We start from the raw sequence: 14,741 nt of genomic DNA, 5'->3' as shown, positions 1-14,741 counted from the left end.
ATGGAAATTTACCAACCACCATTTATTTACGCTCATAGGCATGTTTATTTTGGAATAGGCTTTCAAAATTTTAATTTAATTATCAATAATTATTATATGGATAGTAGGGATTTAATCTCTGTGGAATATTATAAAATATTCTTAGTAATAGTCACAAATCAAACATTAAGGTTTATCTTCAAAGTATTTATGTCATGCTTTTTTAATTAGATTGATTAATTAAAATAGATGACATATGAACAAGTATCATATGGAATGAGTTATGGTTTTTTGGACATGTGGTATTGATAAGCCAAGGTATTGGCCATGGTATTGTAACCTAATTTTTATGATTTTTATGTAAGTGTTTTGATGTTTATCATAGATTAATATCTACTGAAGTTTATCAACCATTTAATTTATATGACTACACTAGTTTATATGGTTGTGTAGTTGTGCTACCACTGCACTGGTTTATGTGGTTGTCTGGTTGTGATATGGTTGTACTAGTTTATATGTTTGTGTACTTGTGCTAGTTAGTATGGAACAATACTTTTGTAAATGGAATGAGAATTTATGGAGAATCAATTACACTAGGTACAACTATTTCATGAAAGTCACAAATGGCTTAATTGTAACATGTCCATGGAGACTTGAACCCACATAGTCGGGGGAACAAATTGTTCACCAAACTACTTGATCTAAAATCCTTTGACCTAATCTCTCATATCATCACGAATTAAGCCATAAATAATTCATAACATCTTTTTTTTGTTAATAGAGAAAAAGTAAAGTTAATTGTGAATCACTAATTATTATAAAAACTTGTAATTCTTGTAATTTGTTATTTGGGAAGTTAGAAAAAATTTAAGATGTTTTTTACTTTGATCCAAATTCTCTGGTTTACACTTTATGTAATAAAAATTTGTAATATTATTTAAAATTTATGAATAATAATTAATTAATATTTTTTTGAAAAATGTAAATTTATTTTTAAAAATTTAAAAAATGAATTTTTGATTGTCATATTATTGATATTTATATTTTTCTTGTTCTAATTAGATTGAATTTATATTGAAACCAACATCAATATTGACTTTATACTGAAACCACAATCATTGAAACCAACATCAATATTGAATAGAAAACTTGTAATTTATACATTATGATAGAAAAAATTACAATATTATTTAAAATTTATGAGTAATACTTAATTAATATTTAAAAAAAATAAAATGTCAATTTAGTTTTTACTTTTATAATGATGATGATGATGATGATGGTTAATTCTCACTGAGACCAAACTTTGGTCTATCGGACCTATTATCACCCCAAGAAACTCTCCTAGGTTGTATCTCAGAGATGCTCAAGAACATTACAAACTCAACAAAAATGTTGGTAAAATGGTGGATGAATGAAAGAAATGCTGCATATTCAAGCCAGATAACCACTTCTACTATGCTTGACCCCAGACATGGGTGAACACCCCCAGACTACAAGGCTTTAGACCACCAATTACTCACAGTTTAAGAAAATGTGATAATGTAGAATACTGATCACACCAGCAGATGCATAGGACCCTATGATGGCCAGATGCAACTAGTTAAAAGGTCTGTAAATTCTATTTCCCAATGCACAGACAGGATGATAGCTCTCTGGCATTAAAACAACAGAAACCTGCATAAAAATTCAATGATACAGCTAGATTCTAACACAGAGGTGGGATGACAGCCCCTCTAATGCTAAACATCTACAACACATGAACAAATGCATAACAGGCACAGCCTGGAACAAAGAAGAAGAAGTGGAAAGTGAGAAATTAACAACAAAAGAAGCTTGCATTAGCTAAAAATGAAGACCAGATGCTGCAGGTATCACAGTAGTTACAGTCTCCAGAAGTTGAAGCTTACAACAAAATAACATTCATCAACCCTATTACATTCTGTCTTCTAGATATATATAGAAGTTGATTACAAAAACACTCTGCTGTGTTATACGAGGAAGGATCATAATGATCAACAACCATATTAATTCTCTGGAACGGGCTTCTGACATGATCTGCTGCTTTAATGGACAAATCGACCTTTCTCTGGTGTTCTGCAGTCCTTCTCTGAGTAGATGGAGTGAACAAAGGATGAAATTCCATGCCTGATAAATGCCTTCAACTGCTCGAGGTAGTCCTTTTTGTCCTTCGGCCATTCTGTCATTTAAATGCGGTTGCTGAGGATTTATGGTGCAAAGTGCTAGATCTGGCCTTCTTCCTTCTTCGGGAGCACAAAACAGGTTAAAGGTGTGGAAGGAATGGCGGAGGCATGGGCGGAAGGAGAAAGATCAACCGTCGGATCGCGTGGATCGACGGCAGAGATCAATTTGGAGGCGCTATTGGGAGAACACGTGGATGGAGTAATGAGAGCAATCGGATCACAGTTGGGCAGATACGATGGTCATTGCACGCGAAATTTGTGTGGACGATAATGCATGGGAGAAGGGTACGGTGGCGGGAAGCGGTTTCCCCGCATTGCTTATGGGCTGTGGTGGTTTACGTACAGGGCAGGTGAGATCCAGTCAGGGTGAGACACATGGCAGGCAGGAAATCGCTTGCTCGCGGGCTAACAGTCGTGCAAGTTATGAGAGTGGGGGCTGCGACTATCGTTGGATCCTGGCGAGATAAGATCGGATGGTGCAGAATGAATGCATGGGTCCACATTGATTTGACGTGATAGGGGCGGTACAGGTGCGCAATTAAATGCATACGGTGCTGTGGGTTTAGACCTTACGCCCGGGATCTGTGGGAAAAGGGTTTAAGGGGTTTTATAGAGTTATAAATAAAAACTGCCCAGGAGCTTAAGTAAACAAAGGTTTAGGTGGGGTTTTGCAGTATTTAAATAAAAAATGCGCGGGCGCTAGGGAAAAGGGAAAATGAAGGAGAAGGCATGAAAAACTGCTGCCAACCTTGTACAACCAAAGCAGCACTGCTCAACATGTATTTTGTTCCATCAAGTATCAAAGAACATAACAGAGCTAACACTGGCTCCTTCTGGGGATGCGATCCTCCCTGTGAGGTCTTAAGAACTTGCAGACCAATGCCTTCATGCAAAACCAGCTTTAAAAACTGTGCTTAGTATCCATTGGGCATGGAGTCAAACTAGGTCTACACTAAAATCTGTAAAAGAAAATGCTTACAATCATTAAGGCTTGAAAACTTAAAACTTCAAAAATTTCCCATTTGTTGGGCCACCAAAATTGTTTCTCCTGCTCCTAACTGATTCATCATATATCAGCAGGACTGGATTTATTTGATCATCTACCTCAAATAGTTTAGGACATTTGAGCTTGATAGGTAGATATGGATCAACTTTCATCCCCTTTTTGTGTGTTTTCCTCCTTGGATGTTCTTTACAAGAGGCTTTGTACTCCTGCTGAATAATCATGGATGTTGTGTACTGTTAGCCTCCTGCTACAGCAGGTTAATCATCTTTCATGATCGACAGTTTTACATGCCAAATATGTCGTGCTATGCATGCTGCAATGCTCCATATTTGCTACAGATGGTCAAAAAAAGTATCCATAAGAGTATGCTGGTCTAAGGGCCACTGCTGTGTTCCAATTTTGATAAGCAGTCCATTTTTCGGTCCAAGGCAGTTTTTTAAGTTGGAGGTACTCAGGCTGGAGTTCACTAACATATCTCTTTTTCTCATCACCCTTATTATATAACTCCCTATTAGTTTTTCCCTTCCCCTATTAAAATCATGTATATAGATCCCCCTATGTAAATACCCCTCCCTGGCATCATAGCCATAATTCTACTAAGTCCGGGAAATCTCAGTCCATCTGGGACTGTTTTTAGCCCATCCGAGTCATTGAGGAACTGGTTTGACATCTGGTCAGCTAGTAACCTCTCCCTCAACTCCAAAAAACCCCAAAAAACCCATGTTTTCACCTTCCCCCTTGTAAAAATTCACCCCACCGCTGTAAAAACCCACATTCCGCCCCTAACCCAAAGTTCCTATGCATAAATATTAACCCGCGCCTTTATTTAACCCCGTAAGCCCATTTTCCTAAGTTTATAACCCACCCGCCACGCATATTACATTCGGAATATTCCTGCAAATATTCTCGCCCGTTAACCCCCTATCCCGTCGCTTCCGCCGCCAGCCATCTGATCCACAGCCCCGCAGATCAACGGCTGGCGGGCATCCTCATCTCCGACGCGCCCAGCCTTTAACGTCCGGGAGTTCGGTGGTTTTGCCGCCGTACTCCCGCCACGCATCAAGCGCCGGCCTGTGGCGGAGCCCCTCCCTCCGAAACCGCCATTCCCCATAAGCGGTGCGCCACATACCGCTTACCGCCCCGCCCGGTGACGTCACCAGCCCACGTCACCCCCTGCACAGTCATGCCCACGTCACCCCCCTGTCCAGTCACATGATGAGTCACCTGCCTGCGTGGCCTCCTGCCACGTCACTGCCACATGTCCCCGCCACCGTACCTACCACGTCATCGTCCGTACATGATGATGTCATGCTGATGTCATCTCGCCACGTCGCCATGTTGACGTCATGCTGATGTCACCCGCCATACAATGCTGACGTCATCAGCACTCTTTTGGGCGCAGAGGCGCAAAAATCGCACTTCGGAGCCCCGGAATCGAATTCTGAGGTAGTTTTTGATGAGCGCAAATCGCTCATCGCAGGATTTTTTGGGCCAAAATGGAGAATCTTCAGGGAATCTTTAAGGAATCTTCGCTCCATGCAGCCCCAGGAAGCCTGAAAAGGCGCAGAAATGATCCGTTTTCTTCACAGAGCATACCCAAAGAATCAGAAGACAATTCCAGATGATACAGAGGCTAAACAGTGGCCATTTACTGGTGATTAGACCCGCAGCACATTAGATCAGCAACCCAAATTTTGTCAGAGAGTATCAGTGGAAGAAAAGACGCCAGAGAGAATCAGTCATGATTTTTTAGGGGCTCAAGGTACCTGAACATTGATGAAGCCCCCAGAAAGTCAAATCGATAAGCATCAGCCCATCCTTGCCTTCAAATCACCATTAAGGCATTCAAAGCACTAGGACAGCAAGAAGGCAGAAACCTATACTCATTTATTACAGAAAACACTGCAGCAGGCCACCAAGGACAGCATCATTTATTCAGTTTTGACACATCGGCCCTGAGCGCGGCCCGAGATATTTTTTGTATTTATTTTAGGATAGGATTAGGTCAAGTATTCATTTTTATGACCTAATTAGGTCAAGATGTAATAAAGGAACTCTGCAGAGAGTTTTGCCCTATATATACCACCCTTTGTATAGTTTTAAGGGTTGGTTAATTGATAATTTTCACTAGAGACTCGCTGTGTATACCTGAATTTTTCTGTAATCAAAGATTGCTTAAAGCTTGGAGAGTGAAATGTCTATTGTTGATGAATGTGTTGAAGAGTTGAAGATGGAATTCCTGCGCTGCGGCCTGAAGCAATAAGTGCCTCTTATCTCTGTTTATGTGTTTGCCATTATCTAAATAGCATGAAGAAAGAATAGCCTAGAATTAGTTTAAATACTCTCTATGCTCAATTCCTGCTGTTTCTTCATGTTTTCTTCTGAATGAATTGGTTATGAACATTGAATTCCTTCTGGCTCATGTTTTCCCCAGTTCACCTGTGCTGGCCAATTACCTAGAGATTCTTAACTGCCCCTAGGTAGCGCCCTGTTACTTTCTCTGCTAATCTGTTGGAGAGATTCTTAACTGCCTCTCTTTCTTTAGTGTTCAGTTCATCCATTAAACCTAAAAATTGCTTCAACCTCAGTTATCTTGCTCCATGTTCCCTCACGGTTATTAAGGAAACACACCAGCAGTTCCCCTGCTCGACTCCACGCCCAATGGTTTGAAACATTCAGACTATACTCAGACTCTCTACCTGAAAGTGTCAGTTTTCCCACCAAATCTCAATCAAAACCCCTATGCATCATAACTAGCCTAAAATCACCCCCTTCAACAAAGCTAAATCATAAAGAGAGAGCCCTCTCTGACTGCAGGCAGGCTAGGGCCTGCAATCCAAAGTTGGTTTGTGGTTACCTCGGCCATATCCCTTTAGGAGTCAAAAGGGACAACCTGAGTGATAACATAATGGCGACTCCGCTGGGGAAGTGAATCATGTGTTTATTAGTGCAAATCCTCAATTTTGACCAGTTCGCCTCGTTTTCTGGAGAAAGGGTTCCTTTTCTTCAGGGTTTTTCATGTTCAGCTCTAATCTGTGATGGTGGACAGAGATCAGGCACTTTAAGGTTGATTCATCCACCTAGTGACTCCACATCATCCTCATAATAAAGACTCCGCTGGAGAAATGAACCCGAGGGAATTATATAAGCAGATCAGGCTCTCGACTTGGACTATCATCCAAGAAATCATGTTCTTTCTCTTGCACCAGATTTTGCTGTGCATATTGTACTTTAAAAGCGATTTTATGTCAGATTTTTGTGTTTTTCCTTTGGAAAAGGTTGCTGAAAAGCCTCCTTGCACATCAGAGCAACAGCTTTCAAATGCTGCTGAAGGTCATCATACAGTCAAGGAGGAACCAAAAATAGAGCCCAGTCTTCTAGTTCCTATACATACTCCCGTGCCTCGTAAAGTTCCTGAAAGATATAAGCCGCTCATTTTGCCTCCTGTGCTTGGTCCCCTGCCGGCAAATCATCCTGAATATATCCCTAGATTTGATGGAGAGAATGGAACTACTGCCTAGAAACATATCCAGGATTTTGAAGATTATCTTAATACATTTGAAGTGGAAGATGAAGATGTCAGCCTTAGACTATTTTCCCTTTCTTTGCAAAGCGAAGCTAGGACTTGGTTTAAAGCGTTGCCTGAGGCGAGCATCTCTAAGTTTCAACAGTGTGCCAAGCTTTTCCTTGATAGATGGATGATCAGAGGTAGTCTATGCTTGCTCATCGAAGAATACAATCATTTAGAAAGGCATCCAGATGAATCTGTTCAACAGTTTTTAGACAGATTCAATCAAGTTTATCAAGCCATGCCTCTAAATATAAGACCTCCCCTTGATTTAGCTCTATTGCAATATCCTAGAGCATTTGACACAGAAATGGAATTCTGTCTGAGAGAAAGATGCCCATCCACTTTGAAACAGATGTAGGACATAGCTGTGGACGTGGGGGCAAATCTAAAAAGGAGGAAAGAACAACGCAAAGCAGAGTAAGAAGAAAGATTTCATAGCGTGTTACAAAAGAAAGAGGAAATGATGCAGCTGATCACAATGAAAGTGGAAAGTTCAGAGCACCAGAACAGATCTGTTTCACAACAGGAAAGTAGTGACATTCATGAACAAACCTGCCACAAAATAGATGACATATTCATCCAGCCATACATGATGGAGTAGTCTCCTGATATACTGTGTGAATATAATAGCTTCTCTTCTTTCAACTGTCTGCCCAAATATGATATGTATGATGATGATTATGAGCCTAACGACCAAATCAGCCTTGCAGAGGAATCAGATCCTATTTTGGCAGGAAGTAGTGTTCAGGTTCAGCAACCTGAACCCAATGATTAGCGTGCCCGTCTCAGCTATGAAGAAAAGGAGGAAAACGCAGAGTGTGTTCATCTCAGTGAAGGAAATTTACCCTTTTGTTTTGAAACTTTTCAATTTATCAAGGATAACTATCATGCTATATATGATCAAGTGTCACCACGCGCTGCTATTGATCGTCTGGAGGTTAATCAAGATATTGTTCCAAAGGTATCGCCTCTAGTTTTGCAGCCCCAAAGAGCCATTGAATATCAGATTGAGGAGGACCCAGAAGCAGAAGCATATGACCAGATGATCCAAGTGGATCCCCTGCCTCTTTGTTTTCAGCCATCTGAGTTATTCAAAGAAGAAGAAGACCAGCAGCCTGCTCAGATCAGTCAAGTCCTATTCAAGCCAGATTGTAATAAATTGCAAACACCTCTGCAAGTTCTGAATGACCTATCCGCTGGCAGGCAGAATGATCAAAGAGATCAGTGCACGTCGCCATCAACAGGCTGCAAGGCTCAGTATCGAGTTGTCAATGATCTCCCGACTCCAAGGCATGGTAGTGATCCTGAACCTTTGTACAGTTCTTTAATTCAGCCAAAAAATTGTATATATATGTTGCAGGACAGTTTTGTACAGTATTTAAACACCGCAAAGGAGGTCAGTAGCTTCCTGATCTTCTCAAAGATTGACAAAGCCATAACAAATTGCAAAATCTTAGTTGATGTCACTAGCAAGCATAAGCAACAAAGCCCCCTCATGTTATTATTACTTAAGTGGCTGCATTGGCTATTTCACTTCACCTAACAACAAAGTAAGTGCTGGTTAGGGTAGATAGGTAGGTAGGATCAATAAGGCAGCCAGCCAAGAGAAATTTGCAGAACATAGTAACAATTGAATACAAGGCAGTCTGACCTGCTGTTCTTGACTTTTCACAAGGAAAAAACCATCCCCAAGTGGAGCCACTGTTAGCCTCCTACTGCAGCAGGTTAATCATCTTTCATGATCGACAGTTTTACATGCCAAATATTTCATGCTATGCATGCTGCAATGCTCCATATTTGCTACAGATGGCCAAAAAAAGTATCCATAAGAGTATGCTGGTCTAAGGGCCACTGCTGTGTTCCAATTTTGATAAGCAGTCCATTTTTCAGTCCAAGGCAGTTTTTTCAGTTGGAGGTACTCAGGCTGGAGTTCACTAACATATCTCTTTTTCTCATCACCCTTATTATATAACTCCCTATTAGTTTTTCCCTTCCCCTATTAAAATCATGTATATAAATCCCCCTATGTAAATACCCCTCCCTGGCATCATGGCCATAATTCTACTAAGTCCGGGAAATCTCAGTCCATCTGGGACTGTTTTTAGCCCATCCGAGTCATTGAGGAACTAGTTTGACATCTGGTCAGCTAGTAACCTCTCCCTCAACTCCAAAAAACCCCAAAAAACCCATGTTTTCACCTTCCCCCTTGTAAAAATTCACCCCACCAATGTAAAAACCCACATTCCGCCCCTAACCCAAAGTTCCTGTGCATAAATATTAACCCGCGCCTTTGTTTAACCCCGTAAACCCATTTTCCTAAGTTTATAACCCATCTGCCGCGCATATTAAATTCGGAATATTCCTGCGAATATTCCCGCCCGTTAACCCCCTATCCCGTCGCGTCCGCCGCCAGCCGTCCGATCCACAGCCCCGCAGATCAACGGCTGGCGGGCATCCTCATCCCCGACGCGCCCGGCCTTTAACGTCCGGGAGTTCGGCGGTTTTGCCGCCGTACTCCCGCCACGCGTCAGGCGCCGGGTTGTGGCGGAGCCCCTCCCTCCGAAACCGCCATTCCCCATAAGCGGTGCACCACATACTGCTTACTGCCCCGCCCGGTGACGTCACCAGCCCACGTCACCCCCTGCACAGTCATGCCCACGTCACCCCCCTGTCCAATCACCCGATGAGTCACCTGCTTGCGTGGCCTCCTGACACGTGTCCTCGCCATCGTACCTGCCACGTCATCGTCCATACGTGATGACGTCATGCTGACGTCATCTCGCCACGTTGCCATGCTGACGTCCCCAGCCATACAATGCTGACGTCATCAGCACTCTTTTGGGCGCAAAGGCGCAAAAATCGCACTTCGGAGCCCCAGAATCGAATTCTGAGGCAGTTTTTGATGAGCGCAAATCGCTCATCGCAAGATTTTTTGGGCCAAAGTGGAGAATCTTCAGGGAATCTTTAAGGAATCTTCACTCCATGCAGCTCCAGGAAGCCCGAAAAGGCGCAGAAATGATCCGTTTTCTTCGCAGAGCATACCCAAAGGATCAGAAGACAATTCCAGATGATACAGAGGCCGAACAACAGCCATTTACTGGTGATTAGACCCGCAACACATCAGATCAGCAGCCTAGATTTTGTCAGAGAGTATCAGTGGAAGAAAAGACACTAGAGAGAATCAGTCATGATTTTTTAGGGGCTCAAGGTACCTGAACATTGATGAAGCCCCCAGAAAGTCAAATCGATAAGCATCAGCCCATCCTTGCCTTCAAATCACCATTAAGGCATTCAAAGCACTAGGACAGCAAGAAGGAAGAAACCCATACTCATTTATTGCAGAAAACACTGCAGCAGGCCACCAAGGACAGCATCATTTATTCAGTTTTGACACATCGGCCCTGAGCGCGGCCCGAGATATTTTTTGTATTTATTTTAGGATAGGATTAGGTCAAGTATTCATTTTTATGACCTAATTAGGTCAAGATGTAATAAAGGAACTCTGCAGAGAGTTTTGCCCTATATATACCACCCTCTGTATAGTTTTAAGGGTTGGTTAATTGATAATTTTCACTAGAGACTCGCTGTGTATACCTGAATTTTTCTGTAATCAAAGATTGCTTAAAGCTTGGAGAGCGAAATGTCTGTTTTTGATGAATGTGTTGAAGAGTTGAAGATGGAATTCCTGCGCTGTGGCTTGAAGCAATAAGCGCCTCTTATCTCTGTTTATGTGTTTGCCATTATCTAAATAGCATGAAGAAAGAATAGCCTAGAATTAGTTTAAATACTCTCTATGCTCAATTCCTACTGTTTCTTGATGTTTTCTTCTGAATGAATTGGTTATGAACATTGAATTCCTTCTGGCTCATGTTTTCCCCAGTTCACCTGTGCTGGCCAATTACCTAGAGATTCTTAACTGCCCCTAGGTAGCGCCCTGTTACTTTCTCTGCTAATCTGTTGGAGAGATTCTTAACTGCCTCTCTTTCTTTAGCGTTCAGTTCATCCATTAAACCTGAAAATTGCTTCAACCTCAGTTATCTTGCTCCATGTTCCCTCACGGTTATTAAGGAAACACACCAACAGTTCCCTTCCTCGACTCCATGCCCAATGGTTTGAAACATTCAGACTATACTCAGCCTCTCTACCTGAAAGTGTCATTTTTCCCACCAAATCTTAATCAAAACCCCTGTGCATCATAACTATCCTAAAATCACCCCCTTCAACAAAGCTAAATCATAAAGAGAGAGCCCTCTCTGACTGCAGGCAGGCTAGGGCCTGCAGTCCAAAGTTGGTTTGTGGTTATCTCGGCCGTATCCCTTTAGGAGTCAAAAGGGACAACCTGAGTGATAACATGTACTTATCTTTGTCACCTGTGGCCTGCACAATAAATATGAATGGTGTACCAATGTGTTCATGTGTGGAGGACACAGAGACCTCATCTGCTCTAGTATCTTGCTCAAAACAGTCCACATCCAAGTAGGAATTCCAAGACTGTGCATCCTCTTCTTCTGTTATCTGATAAGCTGCCTTTTCAATCTGTGTGGAGGCCATCTGAGCAGGTTTCAGAATATCAAGACTGAGATGATCAGTTTCAGCCTTGAGCATTAAATTTTGTTCTGCCTCAGTGTTCAAGGGGCAACTGTGAGGGATTTTCTTTTGAGCAGACAGAGAAACAAAAGATGATGGAGAGCTTTCCTCTCCCTTTTTAATCACTGGACTGGGGACAAAAGCAGGCTGGAAAATTGGTAGATCTGCATAGCCATGTGAAGATGAGCTAGCTTTGAGCACAGGTTCTTGGAGGATGAGGGGATCAGCTGCTGACTGCTTCTGCTGATCAGCTTGGTGTTTTGCAGGCACAACAAACTCATGTGCAGTGCCTCTGGATATTGCTTTCTCATAAGCAGCCCTGGTTAGGAAAGGAGCACCTTCCAAACCATGGACCTCCTCCTCTTCTTCATACTACACTTCTTCCATGACTATATTGTGACAAAAGGTCTTCACCCTTTGATCTTTGTTAACATCTCTGTTTCTTTGCAAAATCTGCAAATGCTCATGTGCTCCTTTATATGGATTTGGAGCTGGAAGAGAAATGGAACAAGGAGCTCCTGCTTCCTTAAAATATTGCTCAGCTTTTAACTTGGAAACTTCAGAGGCAAAAAACTCAATCATCCTAGCTAATTCATCTATCTCAGGCTCTGAGGATGATGAGGATTCACCTCCCTGACTTCTTCTTTCAGCATCACCTTCGAGTCTTTCTGCAGCAATGATATTTGCTTCTACTTCAAAGGCTGCAGCTTGCATATAAGCCAAAGAAGCATATCTTCTTTCTCTTAACAGCAGCCAGAATTGAGAATCGAAAGCATTAGCATAAGTGAGCATAGCAGAAGTAGGGGTAGGTCTTACTTCAGCGGGCATTCTGCTATACATATGATTAAATCTAATGTTAAATTTAGACAGCAGCTCATCGTCTTCTCTCTGCAAGTTCCCAAATTCATCATTGTAAAAGAGAAGATATTTATTATCTCCCCAGTGCTTTAAAAACACATCATCTAAGGCCTCAATGTCTACAATAGACCTAGGGGGTAATTCTCTAAACCATTTTCTAGCCTCCCCATCTAGGCTTTGGACAAAAAACCTCATCCAGACATCCTCTTCATTGATATCCAAGTTATCAGCATAGCTATAAAAAGATTCGAGTTGCTCTTCAGTTGATACTCCTTCTTTACCAGTAAAATTTGGCATAAATTCTTGATAATCTCCTGCAGGCATGGCATTCAAAGGGGTAGGCAAGACTAAGGGTCCATACCTAGCAGCAACTATTCTTTTTATCTTTGTGAGGGCTTGCTGGCCTGCCATGACTAAGGTATGCGAAAAGGATACTGGTGGATTGAGTGGAATGAATCAATGAAAAGAATGACAGAAACAGAGGAATATGATGGACAACATGGATGCTTCTTTGAACTGAGGTCCGAAAGGGAAATGAATAACAAGGAGTTGAATGAATCTTTGAAGGTATTTCTACACTAGTAGAGATACATAAAAATTCCAAGGCTTACCTAATCCTGATGCTCCTTACTACGATATTTTCTTCTGCTAAATGATCTTCTCAGGATCAGCCACTGGTTCGGCTGATGGTTTCTAAGGATTTCTCCTAGCATGCTTCACCAGCTGCGCCAGAACTTCAATGTGGAGTCGCTAAAGGTTGGTCTTCCTCCAATGGAGTCGCCAGATAGATGATTAAAACCAAATTATGTGCCCAAACCTTGTCTATCATCAAAATCTGGAACTGTGTCATTCTCCTAGGGAAGCTGAGCTTCAATCTCCTCTCCCCAGCAACGGCACCAATTAAGGTTATCACCCCAAGAAACTCTCCTAAGTTGTATCTCATAGATGCTCGGGAACATTACAAAGTCAACAAAAATGTTGGTAAAATGGTGGATGAATGAAAGAAATGCTGCATATTCAAGCCAGATAACCACTTCTACTATGCTTGACCCCAGACATGGGTGAACACCCCCACAATACAAGGCTTTAGACCAACAATTACTCACAGTTTTAAGAAAATGTGATAATGGAGAATACTGATCACACCAGCAGATGCACAAGGCCCTGTGATGGCTAGCTGCAACCAGTTAAAAGGTTTGTAAATTCTATTTCCCAATGCACAAACAGGATGACAGCTCTCTGGCATTAAAACAATAGAAACCTGCATACAAATTCAATGATACAGCTAGATTCTAACATAGAGGTGGGATGACAGCCCCTCTAATGCTAAACATCTACAACACATGAACAAATGCATAATAGGCACATCTTGGAACAAAGAAGAAGAAGTGGAAAGTGAGCAATTAACAACAAAAGAAGCTTGCATTAACTGAAAATGAAGACCAGACGCTGCAGGTATCACAGTAGTTACAGTCTCCAGAAGTTGAAGCTTACAACAAAATAACATTCATCAACCCTATTACATTTTGTCTTCTAGATATATATATAATTTGATTACAAAAACACTCTGTTGTGTTATACGAGGAAGGATCATAATGATCAACAACCATATTAATTATCTAGAACGGGCTTCTAACATGATCTGCTGCTTTAATGGACGAATCGACCTTTCTCTGGTGTTCTGCAATCCTTCTCTGAGCAGATGGACTGAATAAAGGATGAAAGTCCATGCCTGATAAATGCCTTCAACTGCTTGAGGCAGTCCTTTTTGTACTTCGGCCATTGTGTCATTTAAATGCGGTTGCTGAGGATTTATGGTGCAAAGTGTTGGATCTGGTCTTCTTCCTTCTTCGGGAGCACAAAACAGGTTAAAGGCGTGGAAGGAATGGTGGAAGCATGGGCAGAAGGAGAAAGATCAACCGTCGGATCACGTGGATCGACGATAGAGATCAATTTGGAGGTGCTATCAGGAGAACACGTGAGCCGTCGGATCACAGTTGGGAAGATCTAATGGTCACTGCACATGAAAGTTGCGCAGGAGATGGGTATGGTGGTGGGAAGTAGTTTCCCCGCACTGCTTATGGGCTGTGGTGGTTTATGTACAGGGCAGGTGCGATCCAGTCAGGGTGGGACATGTGGCTGGCGGGAAATCGCTTCCCCGCGGGCTAACAGTCGTGCAAGTTACGAGAGTGGGGGATGCGACTATCATTGGATCCTGGTGAGATAAGATTGGATGGTGCGGAATGAATGCACGGGTCCACATTGATTTGACGTGACAAGGGCGGTACAGGCGCGTGGTTAAATGAATACGGTGATGTGGGTTTAGACCTTGCGCCCGGGATCCGTGGGAAAAACGTTTAAGGGGTTTTATAGAGTTATAAACACAAACCACCCGGGAGCTTAAGTAAAAAAGGGTTTAGGCAGGGTTTTGCAGTATTTAAATAAAAAACGTGCGGGTGCCAGGGAAAAGGGAAAATTAAGGAGAAAGTATGAAAAACTGCTACCAGCCTTGTACAACCAAACCAGCACTGCTCAA

This window comes from Pinus tabuliformis, chromosome 3_1 (assembly GCF_031772625.1).
Source record: "Pinus tabuliformis cultivar Carrire ecotype Pingquan chromosome 3_1, CPIR1, whole genome shotgun sequence".
In the NCBI taxonomy this organism is placed as follows: Eukaryota; Viridiplantae; Streptophyta; class Pinopsida; order Pinales; family Pinaceae; genus Pinus; species Pinus tabuliformis.
The sequence above is the reverse complement of the archived record's forward strand: the minus strand, read 5'-3'. Positions refer to the sequence as shown.